At 40.9% G+C, this 14,487-nt stretch overlaps 1 long non-coding RNA gene across 1 annotated transcript; it reads right to left on the reverse strand.

Moving 5' to 3' along the window:
• Window positions 1–6,912: 6,912 nt before the first annotated feature.
• LOC309701224 lies at window positions 6,913–11,298 on the reverse strand. Its single transcript, XR_014274916.1, has 3 exons — window positions 10,779–11,298; window positions 7,718–7,871; window positions 6,913–7,120 (listed from the first exon to the last, which is right to left on the reverse strand). It is a non-coding gene; the product is annotated as an uncharacterized lncRNA (long non-coding RNA).
• Window positions 11,299–14,487: the final 3,189 nt, after the last annotated feature.

A 14,487-nucleotide genomic window follows, 5' to 3' on the forward strand; every position in this document is an offset into this window, starting at 1 on the left:
AGCAGACAGTATGTCTCTGAACACCTCAGAGTTCACTCGGCTGCTTCTGTCCTGTGTCACATCATCAGTAAACACTAGTGTCCCAGCGCCACCTGCAGCCATGCATGCTCAAGCCATCGCACTGCCTCCACCGTGTTTTACAGATGATGTGGCATGCTTTGGATCATGAGCTGTTCCACGACTTCTCCATACTTTTTTCTTGTCATCGTTCTGGTGGAGGTTGATCTTGGTTTCATCTGTCCAAAATGTTTTTCCAGAACTGTGCTGGCTTTTTTTTTCAAAGATTTTTTTTTTAGTCCAATCTAGCCTTTCTATTCTTGAGGCTTATGCATTGCTTGCATCTTGCAGTCAACTCTTTGTATTTACTTTCATGCAGTCTTCTCTTTATGGTAGACTTGGATATGGATACATCTACCTCCTGGAGAGTGTCGTTCACTTTGGCTGTTGTGAAGGGGTTTCTCATCACTATGGAAATGATTCTGCGATCATCCACCACTGTTGTCTTCAGTGGAGTCCACCAGTGCTTTCTTTCTTTCTTGGGATGTAACAAACTGTAAATTTTGCCACCCCTAATATTGTAGTATTTTCTCAGATGTTTTTTTTTTCTGTTTTCACAGATTAAGGATGGCTCGTTTCATCTGCATGAAGAGCTCCTTTGACTGCATGTTGCCTATTCACAGCAAAATCTTCCACATGCAAGCACCACACCTTAAATGAGCTCCAGGGCTTTTATCTGCTTAATTGTAACAAATGAATTACCTACACCTGCCCATGAAATAGCCTTTGAGTCAATTTTCCAATTACTTTTGAACCCTTTAAAAAGAGGGTGGCACATGCTAAGGAGCTGAAACTCCTAAACCCTTCTTTTAATTTGAATGTGGATACCCTCAAATGAAAGCTGAGAGTCTACACATTATGTCCAAGCTTATTATATAACTATAACAGGAATCTGTTTCAGTAAACAGGTAAAAAACAAACTGTATATATCCAACTTGGTTGGAATCTTTTAGTTGGAGAGGTTGACGGATCTAGGACTCAGCTCATCACTGTGTCAGTGGATCCTCAACTTCCTCACAGACAGACCCCAATCAGTGAGGGTAGGAAAACAAGTCTCCCCCTCCATCTCACTCAGCACTGGAGTGCCTCAGGGCTGTGTTTTAAGCCCCCTGCTGTACTCACTGTACACTTATGACTGTGTAGCCACATCCGACACCACCTCCATTGTCAAGTTTGCTGACGACACTGCTGTTGTGGGCCTGATCTCTGACAACATCGAGACGGCCTACCTGGAGGAGATTAGGAACCTGGAGACCTGGTGCCAGGAGAATAACCTCCTCCTAAACATCAGCAAGACTAAGGAGCTGATCGTGGACTTCACTACAAAGCAGGCGAGGAATTACAAACCCCTCATCATCAGTGGCACGCCAGTGGAGAGAGTGGACAGTTTCCGATACCTGGGTGTCCACATCACTCAGGACCTGTCATGGTCCTGTCACATCAACACCCTGGTTAAGAAAGCCCGTCAGCGTCTCTTCTTCCTCAGAAGACTTAGAGACTTCCATCTGCCACTGAAGGTGCTCAAGAACTTCTACTCCTGCACCATCGAGAGCGTCCTGACGGCAAACATCTGCACCTGGTTTGGGAACAGCACCAAGCAGGACAGACGAGATCTGTCCTGCTTGGTGCGCTCGGCAGAACGCATCATTCAATCAGAGCTCCCTGACCTGCTGTCCATCTACACCAAGCGGTGCAAGTCCAAAGCTAGGAAGATTATGATGGACCTCTCCCATCCCAACAATGGACTCTTCTCACTGTTGAGGTCTGGGAAGCACTTCCGCTCCCTTAAGGCCAAAACAGAGAGAATGAGGAGGAGCTTCTTCCCCCAGGCTATTCGGGCCCTGAAGCAGGTGTAGGACTGGACTCTCCCAAACACGTCACTATAAGACTGGACTCTCACACACGTCACCACACGCACCACCACACATTTCCTATAATCCTATAATTCCTATAATTTATAATCCTTATCTTTATAATCTCTTCTGCTATTTGCACATTCTTTACTGTAAATTCCTAAGTTAATTTGTAAATTTTTGTAGTAAATTGTAAATATTGTAAAACTTTTCTTCTGTCATTTAATGTTCGGGCATTGTACAGCTACAAGCATTTCACCCCCATGTCATACTGTGTATGGTTGTGTGTGTGTGACAAATAAAATTTGAATTTGAATTTGATTTGAAGTATATGACTCGATTTCATTTACATTCATCAAATCATTTATTGACCCCTCGTGCTGTATGGATGTCCTGAAAGAGACCATTCCTATTAGGATGCTTCATTATAGAAAAAGTCTAAACAAAATAACTTTGTATTGATTTGCAAGGCACCCTTCCCACTCCATTGCATAAAAGGGCTCCTCTCACTGCAGCGATCAAGGGTACAGATTTGCCCTTTGATATATTACCTGTCTATATCTGCCTTCAGTTGCTCCCACAGACATACCACTGCTGCGCTGATCTAACTCCCTGTGTCGGCTGACATGTGCTCGCCTACCTCTGATGCTGAGCGCTGGGTGAGAAGTCCAGCTGCTTGCATCACAGGTGATCTCCTGCGGAGAAGCAGAGCTAAGATGTGTAGTGCTGGCTGTCCAGTGGGCTCTCGTAGGATGGATTTTGCTGCCTGGTTTGTTGCTATGGACTGCTTAGTACTGATAAGGGCTGGTCAAAGCTTCCATTTCCTCAAAGCAGAGACATACCTGCTGTGTACTTGCTGCACACACACACACAGGTGCACGCACAGATTGTCATGCAGCTGCAATCACAGCAATAAACTGCTGAGATCACGGCATAAAATAGCAACTACAATGTAAATAGATGTAGAACACAGTGAAAGCCCAACACAAAAAGCTCTGCAGCAAAGTTTCCAGCATTCAGAAAGGTGCAGTTCGTACCAAACGCCGACTGTCGAAGCTGTAGTTTGTGACGTTGACCTGGACTGCACCGCTGCACATTGTAAGATGTTGCTGTCATTGTGTGCCCACCCTGTTCCTTTACGCTGTGGCGATGGAGACGTGTTTCTCAGCGGCTCTTTTCAAAGCTGTTGCAGCATGAGGGTACAAAGAAAAAAAAAGGTGCTTATCAGCACAAGAAATGAATCAATTTGCCAGCATGAATCACTACTCGCTTTCCCAAAGCAGCACCAGCGTTTGCAGCAGCAGCTGGCCCTTTGTCGCTTGCTTCTCCCTCACTGTGTGCCGCTTCACACACCCATTGCTCAGCTCTGGGGGAGAAATTTATTGAGTGGATACTGTATGTCAATAAATCCTGCAAGAGCTTAACCTGATCTGAAAAGGAGTATTTGATTGTTTCTCAGAAGTCATTAACAAGACTTTTTTTTACTCGGTAATAACGTCCAAAGTAAATTGTCTCTTCACGTGTCAGCGCAGCTAATGGTGCAGCAGCAGAAATGGAAACGACGAGAGAAAAATTACGGCATTTCTGATTGTGAAACGAAAATCTGACAGCAAATAAAACGGAGAAGGAGGAAAATGGCTTTTCTGATGTGCCCTCTGTTCAGGAGCACCTGCGAATTGGACTGCTTCTTGCACATTAATGAGTTTTAAAGAAACTGCTGCGGGGTCCTGGTTTATTAATGTAGAGAAGAGAGCAACACAAAATGTTCCCAATTAAAATGAAGATGAATTGCAGCAGCGGGTGCCTGTTGTGGCTCTCCTTTTCTATCTCTGCCATACAGACAGGTCATTAGGCACTAAAGGCTGCTCTGGTCCCACGGTGGTGAAGCCTGAGCGCATCACATCCCTCTCAGAGAGCTTTACTGTACCACGCTCTGTAGGGTGGACAGGAAGGAAATGTGGACTCTGAAGTAATCAGGGTTTGACGTTGCTGACTTACTTAATAAGCCTAATTCAATTTATGGAGTGTCCTACTGATATTCTGTGTTGTAGTTCTCAGGAAGTGCCATTTTTCTGTTTGGAGTCTCACATGCGTGAAAGAGTAAAGAGGAGTAAAGATTCTGTAAAGTGCTGTTGTAGCATTGTAGCAAGACCATTTACAAACACCCTGTTGTGTTAAGATAATGAGATTTTTGCACCAACTTAATGTTACGTTTGGACTCTTAAGCGTTATATTTTTCCTCATTAAGTGAATTCTAGTCATAACCTTTAACTGCAGGTTTTTAAAAATCTCCTGCTTCCTTTGTCGCCTCCTTCTGGTAACAGAACTCTTTCTTTTGGCAGATAGTTTTTCCACAGTTACCCTGCATTTCAAATACCCAGGGAGACCCAGGATACTGTCCTCCCCATGTTTTGGTTACGCCACCCAGCCTTCATTTTACAGTGTCCTATCTGATGACAGACTGAACTGCACTGGGAATGTGGTGACACACCAAGTGCCAATGGTTTCTCTACTCTACAGGCACCACAATCTGGAGTTAACATTACTTCACAGTGATGAGTCTAAGCAAAAAAGTAGCTTTTTCCCATTCAAACAAACAATCACACACACAAAAAGATCAAATTCTTAAAGCTCAGATCAAGGGTAATGCCCTATAGTACCCTAAGTGTGTCCTTTCATATATCACCTGTCTGTTTCTGTACTGAACTTTCCAGAAAGGCTCAACCTGGTTTGATATTTCTAAATAATTTGGGATTAATAGTTTTCTTTGGACATTAGTTTGTCTGCGTATCTGACCATTTTCAGAGGATTTTTTAAAAAGCCACTTAACACTGACCTATGAATCATTCAAGCATAAAAAGGCACATAACTCAAGGGGTGAACCAGTGTTGTGCCTACACATAAAAGACAACTCAGGAAAGAAATTATTTTTTTTAGCACCATGCAGGACAGACGAGCTCTACAGAGGGTTGTGCGGTCAGCTGAGCGCACCATCCGCTCCGAGCTCCCTGACCTGCGCTCAGTCTACAGCAGGCGGTGCTGGACCAAGGCCAGGAAGATTGTGAAGGACCTCTGCCATCCCAACAACGGACCGTTCTCTCTGTTGAGGTCAGGAAAGCGATTCCGCTTCCTGAAGACCAACACAGAGACTGAGGAGGAGCTTCTTAAGATAAGATAAGATAAGATAGAACTTTATTAATCCCTCGGGTGGGTTCCTCTGGGAAATTCGACTTCCAAAAAGCACAGCAACGACCGAAGTTACAGTTACAGAATTGTTATATATATATATATATATATATATGTATACACACACACACACACACACACACACACACATATATAAATACAGAGACAAATATAAATAAAATATACAAAGGGGATAAATAGAATAAATAGGAATAAAAAATAAAAATACAAGTGAATTGCACATTTCAAGTATTGAGTCTATTGCACTGTTGACTATTTACAAAAAGTATTGCACAAAAGGTATTGTACAGTGAGGTGAAGAGGCACTACAGCTTAGTTGTTCCCCCCTCCTTTGTCCTCCTGTTTCCCCTCCCTCTCCCCTCCAGAGAGGAGTTAAACAGTCTGATGGCGTGTGGGACAAAGGAGTTTTTAAGTCTGTTAGTTCTTGTCTTGGGGAGAAGCAACCTGTCACTGAACAGACTCTTCTGGTTGTTTATGGCCGTGTGCAGAGGATGCCCAGCATTGTTCATAATGTCCATCAGTTTCTTTAATGTCCTTTTCTCTGCCACTGTCACCAGAGTGTCCAGCTTCATGCCGACCACAGAGCTAGCCCTCCTGATCAGTTTCTCCAGCCTGGATGAGTCCTTCTTTGCTGTGCTGCTCCCCCAGCACACCACAGCATAGAAAAGTACTCCAGCAACCACCGACTGGTAAAACATCCTCAGGAGCTTCCTGCAGATGTTAAAAGACCTCAGCCTCCTGAGGAAGTACAGTCGGCTTTGGGCTTTTTTATACAGGTGCTCTGTGTTGCATGACCAGTCCAGTTTATTGTCCACCCACAGCCCGAGGTACTTGTACTTGTTGACCACCTCCTCCCCCTCTATCTGAACCGGCAGTGGACCTGCTCTGGACCTCCCGAAGTCCACAACCAGTTCCTTCTTCCCGCAGGCGATACGGTCTCTCAATCACACCACCACACAGCACATATGGTTCTTACACACACACTGGACATTCTGGACATTGTTTTCACTTCATCACTTAAATCACTTTAAGCATATTTGCACTGCATTTAGGCTGCTGTTATTGTCTATATATATATTTATATTTTCTCATACATTCTTATATATTTCTATACTGTGTATTTGTGTATTTTGTTGTACAGTTATTTTATTTTCAACTTTAATTTATATATTTTATCTTATTCCTTCCCAGTTAAATTTACCCTTCATTCTAATTTGTGTTGTACAGTTATTTCATTTTTAACTTTAAGTTTAATTTAATTTAATTTTATTCCTTCCTAGTTAAATTTACCCTTTTTAATTTTCATATTTATTTCCTATCTTTTCTTTTTTCTTTAGGTCACGAGCAGTTGTGTAAGCATTTCATTGCATATCGTACTGTGTATGACTGTGTATGTGACAAATAAAATTTGAATTTGGAACGATATCAGTCATGGACTGGCCTCCCCACAGCCCATAGCAGCTTATAAATACATATTTATTCAGATCTTTGTGGCATTTGTTAAAATAAAATCTATTTTGGAAAGTATCCATCACTGAAATTCTGATTAAAATGCCTCAACAGCAACATCTGGAGGTTAGAGGAGTCATAGCCATCTGTGTGATTATGAAGAAGAAAGGAGATCAGCAGGAGTCTCGCCTCATCAGGATCGGGATCTCTTGTTAGTTCAAGGTTCAAGGTTCTTTATTCATTATATGCATAGTTATACAAGTATAACACACTTGGGGGGGAGAACATTATATATTATATACATTAGCTGAATGTGCAGTAGTACATTTAACTCACTTCAGTTTGTTCATGTTAAAGCTTGTAGCAGATCTAAAGGACTGTTAAACTAAAAGAGTGGATTTCGAAGGAGAGATTCATCAGCGACGGAGCGCTGCCAGGGAAAGGATGGACAGTTTTGCTCTGCTGCCACAGCTGAAGGCCTCACTGCTGGATCCTGTATGGCCAATGGACTGCTTCATGGGCTATAGCATGGAGGGTGCTTTTGTGCTTTTCTCCTGCTGAGTACAGGTCATTTGGCGTTACAAAGTCCAGAGAAGAAGATCTTTATTTCTGCCATGCTCTTAAAACTGTTATTACCACATATTTACTACTGTGCAAACTCTGGTTTTGCTGTATTTCCATGTGTATTTGCACATTTCAATAAATCACTGCAACTAATCCACATTTTCCTTGCAAAATATGTCACGGTTCTGGGTCAGTTTGACCCAGTATTTTGAGTTGTTATGTTAGGTGTGTGTTTTGCATTATGGATTGTTTTCTTACTCTCTTGTAGTGCTTGTGTTGCTGATGGTGATGATGATTATTATTAGAGTTTCATGTTTTAAGGATTTGTTGTCTCGTGTATAGTTTGAGTTCCATGTATTATTTTCTGTCTGCCTCTCAGTGTTGAGTCTGTGTCTTTGTGTAGTGAATCATGTTTCCTGTTTTATTGTGAAGGTCTGTGTCTCATGTGAGTGTGTTCAGTTTTACTGCTCCCCTGTCTCGTTAGCCCTGATCTCTCCTAGCTGTGTCTCCCTTCTGTCTTCCATTCCCTGATTACTTCCCTGTGTATATTAGCCCTGTGTTTGCCCTTGTTCAGTGTCGTGTCCTACCCTCAGATTCTGCCTGCGTGTTGCCAGTTCTCATATTTCATTGTTCTGCTCATGTTTGTTCATTGCCAGCAATAAAACTGTGGTTTTCTGTTGAAATTTGGCTTCACGACTCCTGCGTTTGGATCCTCACCTCCGCTTGCCTGCACACAGAGCCCTGACAAAATATAAAGAAATGAGTGATGGCTCAAACTTTTGCATGGTCTTGTACACTGAAACTTTGGCCATGTTTAATAAATATAATAAAAACTTAGAGAAACGGAATGGGTTTTAAATTCTTTAGAAGATGTTATCTGAGGTGTGAGATGAAACAGAATGAAAAACAGTGTTTTTATTCTAAAAGAGCAAAGCCATTTGCAGGTAAGGGAAGAATTTATATAGCACCTATATCAGACATCACAAAGTGCTTTACAAAAGAAAGACGAGGTGCTTTAATAAAACTAACTTTATTCTCCATGAAAGCATCAAAGACATATTTTTGCATCTTCTAAAATGGATCTGAATAGTATTTTTCAAAATCACAAATAATTTGGACAGCACAAACAAAAAGCACTTCACTCCAACAAGAAAACACAAATTAATAAAGTAAATCAACAAGAGGCAGGCCACTGAAACACAGCCTAATACAGAGACGCAAGAAGGCTAGATATTTAAATGAAAGCGCGCGTGGTAGCGAGGTGAATCGGGAACACGGGCCGATCTTTTATCCTTTCTAAGCCTACTAGTCTAAATGTATACTGGAAGCAGACAAAGTGCTTTGAACCTTGAAAATTGTTTAAGAAAAGAAGCCTAAACCTTATGTTTTCCAGACTAAAACATCATAAACGCAATTCCTTTTTGACTCATGAAACTGAAGACATAAATGAAAATTAGTAGCGGTAACGTCAGAGCATTTTTGCTGCACGTTTATTTAAATCATTTTCAGAAGCCAGAAGAGGCAAAAACAGAGAAGTAACACTCAAGAATAAATGTCAGAAAAATCATTTTCACCACTATTTTATACCAAAGACTTTGATATGATAATCTGATATTTAAGTGATTATAGTTTTGTCAGTTGGCCACCAGTTGCTCCTGACAGCTCAAACGTTTCCATTTTATTTTCATGTAATAGACAACAGAGTTCTGCTCTGCTGCTGTGATATCTTTGTGAATCATAAGAGCGCTGTGTGTTTTTTACTTTCTTTGTCTGTCACTCTGCAGGGTGCCACTCTGATCACTTCATCTAATGGAGCACAAGTCAAAAGGGATGGAGGGAAGCAGAGAGAAAGCGAGAGAGATTGCAGAGCATGCTCTTATCTCCCCTGGGGCTTAATCTTACAGCATCGCACACACACTCACACAGAATTATCAATTATGTATACATAGAAATGTATCTAAAGTCTACCTTGCCTCCTCCTTTCACTCCCTTGAAGATATCTAACAGCAAAGTTTCAAAAATGTCTTCTCTTCCAGCTGGCCAGACACTCGGCGAGCAATACACTGTTTACCCCATTATCGTCCCTGACCGCTGACACCAAATCAAATGGAAAAGTACATACACATATATTTGTAGCCGGGGGAGACGCTAGCAAGATATGAGATCCACATCGGGTCAGCAGCTTGCCGCTTCTAAATGAAGAGGTTTTTGTCTCTGTGGCCCACTCCTGTCCCTGAGGGAATGCATTGTCTGGTCTGCCCCGGTTTGGAGCTGCAGTTCAGTCTCTAAAATGCTTTAAAAGCTCCTGGTTGTAGTAATCTGAAAGCGTAACACGGTTTTCTCTGAAATGCTGGGGAGATGTGCAAAGTAGGTAGTGTTTGAAAATGTGTGTTTATCATTAGCGGAGGTCATTTTGTTCTCAGACCATTTAATCTGCAAATTCATTATAATTGCAAGATTGCACAAAAACAAAAGCTTCTTCCCTCGAATCAAAGGACATCATGCTTGCTGCCAAAAACACCAGACAACTGACTGCTCACTGTTCCTTACTTCCCCGTTGCTACGCAAGTACGTGGTTTGCATTGCTGGTGTCAGATTTACCATCAACATTATTTTTCTTATACTGGGACTTTATTTTCATGGAAAGGCACACAAAAGCATATTTTCATTACAAGATGGAAACAGCCAGTTGACTAAACCTGACTGCTGCTGAGATGAAGGTGGTTATGGCGCGTAAATGTTATTTGAGCTCCTCTCCAGTAACAGACGTCGATATTCCAACCAGTCTCTGACAGTTATTTTTCATGTTATACTGCCATGAAGCACATCCATAAAACTGTGAATCAAAGATGGCTGCAGTAACTGTTACATCAGCCACGGCTTTGTGATTTTCACTTTTATCGTTAGCAAATGCTAACGTCCATCTAGGAGCGCCACAAGTGGGGGAAGGAAAAAACCCCGTATCTTTAATACTCAGCTATTATTTCTTAACATGAAAAGTGATTTAACTGTATACCCAAGCCTACGAAAAAATATTAATACTTTCCTAAGTCTCCCTACCACCACCAACACCTCCTCTTGCTGATCAGATTATACCTTCTGTCTGGGGGGGATGGGCTAGTTTTCAGACGTGACGCCAGAAAGCATTATCAACAATGTCAAAACTACCCAAACGTGACAGAGGTACAGTGAAGATAATGTGATGAAAAAAGTTGTCTTTTACTTTAGTTATGTCTTTTACTTCAGTGTTGTGTTATCCTGCTAATTTGTTTTTGAATGGTAGTAGCCGTTAGCCTAACATGGTTAGCTAATAAGTCAAGCTAGTTTTAAAATCAGTTAAAATACAGTAGCATTGGGGGTGGGGGGGGGTACGTTTTAATAGAAAACAGTTATAAAGGTTATATCACCCACCTTACATTACTTACTGAAATTTATAAAGATTGAATCTATTTAGCAGGTTTTACATTTGTCAATATTTTTTAACCTCTGGTTAGCTAATGTTTGCCCTGCTTGTAGTGAACATGCTATTCCTTTTCCACCTCTTCATGTATCATAATGTTAGCCAAGTTCTGTGTTTATAATGTTAATCTTTATCTCAGTGTTAAAGTGCACATAATGAATATTAATGTTAAATTATCGCATTCTTACCGATACAGCAACAATACTGATGAGCTTGTAAACATACATGGCTGGAATGTTCTGGCTTTCCCCCTGGATTCAGATAGGCTGAATTTTATGAATATAGCAGGGTGCACACACATTCATGCAGCTGTTTTAATAATACACTAATGTACAGTCATTTTCCTTTTACACTCATACCACTGATTTGTCTACACCAGCTGTATTTAACCTCTCCATTTTAGTACGGAGAGAAAGACAAAGACTATGAGGAAGGACAGGACTGTATACACATTAACAACTAACTGGGGTTGGAAACAGGATGGAAACCAGACACAGATGAAAGTAATCAAAGCAATCACAGCAGTAAGAAACAAAAGCCAACAAACCATCGAAGTAAAACAGGGAGTATAACAACAAACACTGGTGAAGCAAGCATAATAAACTCAAGATAGAAACAAACCTAGAAGAACAAAAACTAGAATAACTAAGAATCCAGAACAGGAAAACATAAAACCCAATTATCAAAACCAGGAACTTAGTTTTGGGATGCAAGGGTGGAGCGACAAGTAGGGATGGGATTTTGATTCCATCTTATTGATTCTCACTGAGTTCTCATTGGCTCCGCCTTGAGAGTCACCACCATCTCTAAGCAACATGTTAATGAGATTACATTTGTGGAAATTAATTGCATGCTGTGTGGTCAAACATTTGTGCATATTGGAGGTATTGCTGACTGTGTAGATGCTTGTAAGGAGCTGAAGTTGAGTTAGTGGTATAATGCAGTTGTTTCTATCTTGAATGCAGTCTGCACTTTACCATCACACTCTTGTCCTTTTATGTAATAAAAAAAAAATCTATATCCACGCTGCTGACTGTGCCACTATTTCCTCTATCGGCACACGAACTGAAATTGGCTTACTGACAATTGTAAGTGGAACTGTGATAAGCGGGATCAATAGGTAGGCAGACTAACGAACCAAGGATTTGAACTGGGAACTGGTTTTTGTAGAGAACTGGTTCTCGACTCCCATCCCTACTGTTAACACAGGATGGTTAACACAGTAATAAAATGTCAGAATTTTATCAAGTAGACATGGGAGTTTAAATGGGGAGTTGGGATTAACATGACTTGAACTGAGTTTTTGGCCTTTTTCAGCCCCTGAGTGTGGGCGACACCACTGGCTACTGATGGCAATGCTGGACTAGAGCGACAGCGGAGTTCTTTTACTGCACGTTTGCATTTATGCAAATACATTCATGTTTTTTCCACGTCTGACGCACACGTGTGTGATTGAATGTCAAAACTGTTGAGGGTACGTGAAACCTCTCGTTGTGTGAGTTTCGTGCACTCTCCTGAAATGTGATAGAGGTATTTACTGCATTCACCGGTGCTTGTAGATAGCATCTCTCAGGGAGCACTGCACGGCGCTGCTTTCCCTTTCTGTCCTGGACAATTAATAGCTAAGGAGAACAAGACGCTTCTTGAGGGGTTGAAGACTTTAATGGAAAAACTAAGGCTTGCTCTTCACAGATCCTTTTTGCACCTCTGTATTCATAACTTATTAACATGAAAAGCTTGTGCATTTTAAAAAGGATACATACACAAGTAAAGCCGGCAACACCTTGACATTTACACATTTTACTTTCACTATAATCTTTTTCTTTCAGTGTTTTCATAACCTAATTACTTTTCAAACCTTTACGTGTCTGTAATTACTCATAATTTTGCACCAACACAGTTTGCATGCTCTTTGTAGATACATGGCATCGTACTCATTTGTAGTAATTAGCACAATTAAGCCATTGCCATGGGGCTTTTAGCTGATGTTGTGTAACAACAGTTGATTAGGCTTAAGTTCTTCTATTACCAGCCTAAAAGGCACCCAGTACAATAATTTTATACTTTTTATCCTTTGGGAGTTTGAGCCACTGGTCACACGCTTGATGAGAAGAGCCAAGCTGCTCTTTTTGTCTTGAATAGATAGTTTTCTTTCTCATGCGTACTCCTCAGAACTAATAATAAGTATTTTGGGGGGAAGTTTATCACAACTGCACAACTTTTGTGTACTGCTAATCTCCACTTCTCATGTCCCTTCAAAAATCACATTATGCTCATACTTTCAGAGATCCTTTTGGAATTTAAAGTACAAGAGTTTTCCGTTTCCCAAGGGGAAACATTTCTTTTGGACCTTCCCAAATTCCAAAAGTTTCTGGGAAATACAGTTATTTATTTTCTTACTGAGAGCTAAATAAGAAGCTACTTGTTTAATTTGGGAAGCAATTAGTGTTTGAAAACTGGAGAGTACACAGCTGCAGTGTTATGCTGAATCATTAACAGTAGCTCCATCTCAGGGGGGTTTCTTACACTTTAGAGATATCATTAAACTTAGATATTTATGTTTTCTGCATTTGACCTGATAAATGTGCCTTATTTTGCTGAAGGTAGAACATCGGAGAGGAGAAAGAAGTCTTAAGAATTTTTTTATATATTCTGCTCACCTTTTCTTGCCATGACCTTTGTGTCTTTTAAGGCCAATTTGTGGTTACTGAGCCTGTGCTTGGTTATGGTCTGTCTCTGCTTATTATCTCTGACAGTAAGAGAGGCTTTCTGTCAGTTCAAAATATCCATTTATGGCCAGATAACCTTTTAATCTACTTTGACTTTTGCTTTCTTCCCCTTAGTGTTCCACGTTATTTCATTGCATAGCAGTGTTGTTGTGAGACAGTTCAGCGTGTGTGTCGAGGAGGCAGTTAGTCTCACCAGACTCTTTTTAGTTCACGTCCTGGATTTGGAGGTTTTGTTTTATACCCTCCACTATCTCTGTGAGGAAGAGCACAGAAACAAGGAAAGGCTGTTTCTGTGCTGGAAGATTTGACTTTTAAAGCTTTCTGTGTTCCCTTTTAGTGTCCCTTATTTGACCCAAGGGTACCAAACTACATTTGTTTGGCTGTGGAAAGCGTTAGTGCCTTACAGTTGTATCTACTGTTATTTCTGTTTCTGTTTGTTTTGCTTTGTGCGGTGACTTCTAGTCTTGTCATTGCTTTAAGAGTTCCAGGCAATAAGCAGAAATTCCATTAATTCCATCTGCCAGATTACATCATATAAACCACATCTTATAGTTCAGTCAGGATCAGTATAATGAAAAGAAGACTGGATTGACTGGGATCCCCCTGCTCTTCCATTCACATATGTAAAAAGCCATAGAAAGTAAGCAATATCAAAAACATGATGCATGGAAAAGAGCAGGCATCAATGACAACAGATCTGGGTTGGAAGTGGGTTGCAAAGCAGCTTGCAAACTGCATCAGTTATAAATAAATGGTAAATGGCCTGAATTTGTATAGCGCTTTACTAGTCCCTAAGGACCCCAAAGCGCTTTACATATCCAGTCATCCACCCATTCACACACACATTCACACACTGGTGATGGTTATCTTATGAAGCTAAAGCTAAATAGTGCAGCAGGTTTGTGATAAACAAGTGGATGTGTAGAAGGACATCAGCTGAGCCATAAGCTGCTTTGGGCTTGCTGAGTTGGCGCTATGCTCATTTTTTCTCACTTTAGATTTTTCATAAATTTGTGCTAGTAGGCAGATTTTGTTAAACTAAATTAATTGCCGCTTGGTTAGATGAGTGAGTGGCATTTAACTTTTGGCTTGCTCAAAAGAAACTATGGTGATGTGAAGACCAGAATCAGCCAGGCAGCAACATTTGTCCAGGTGAGGAAAGTCTAGA

The sequence above is a fragment of the Aulonocara stuartgranti genome (assembly GCF_965226115.1).
Source record: "Aulonocara stuartgranti genome assembly, chromosome: 23".
Lineage (NCBI taxonomy): Eukaryota > Metazoa > Chordata > Actinopteri > Cichliformes > Cichlidae > Aulonocara > Aulonocara stuartgranti.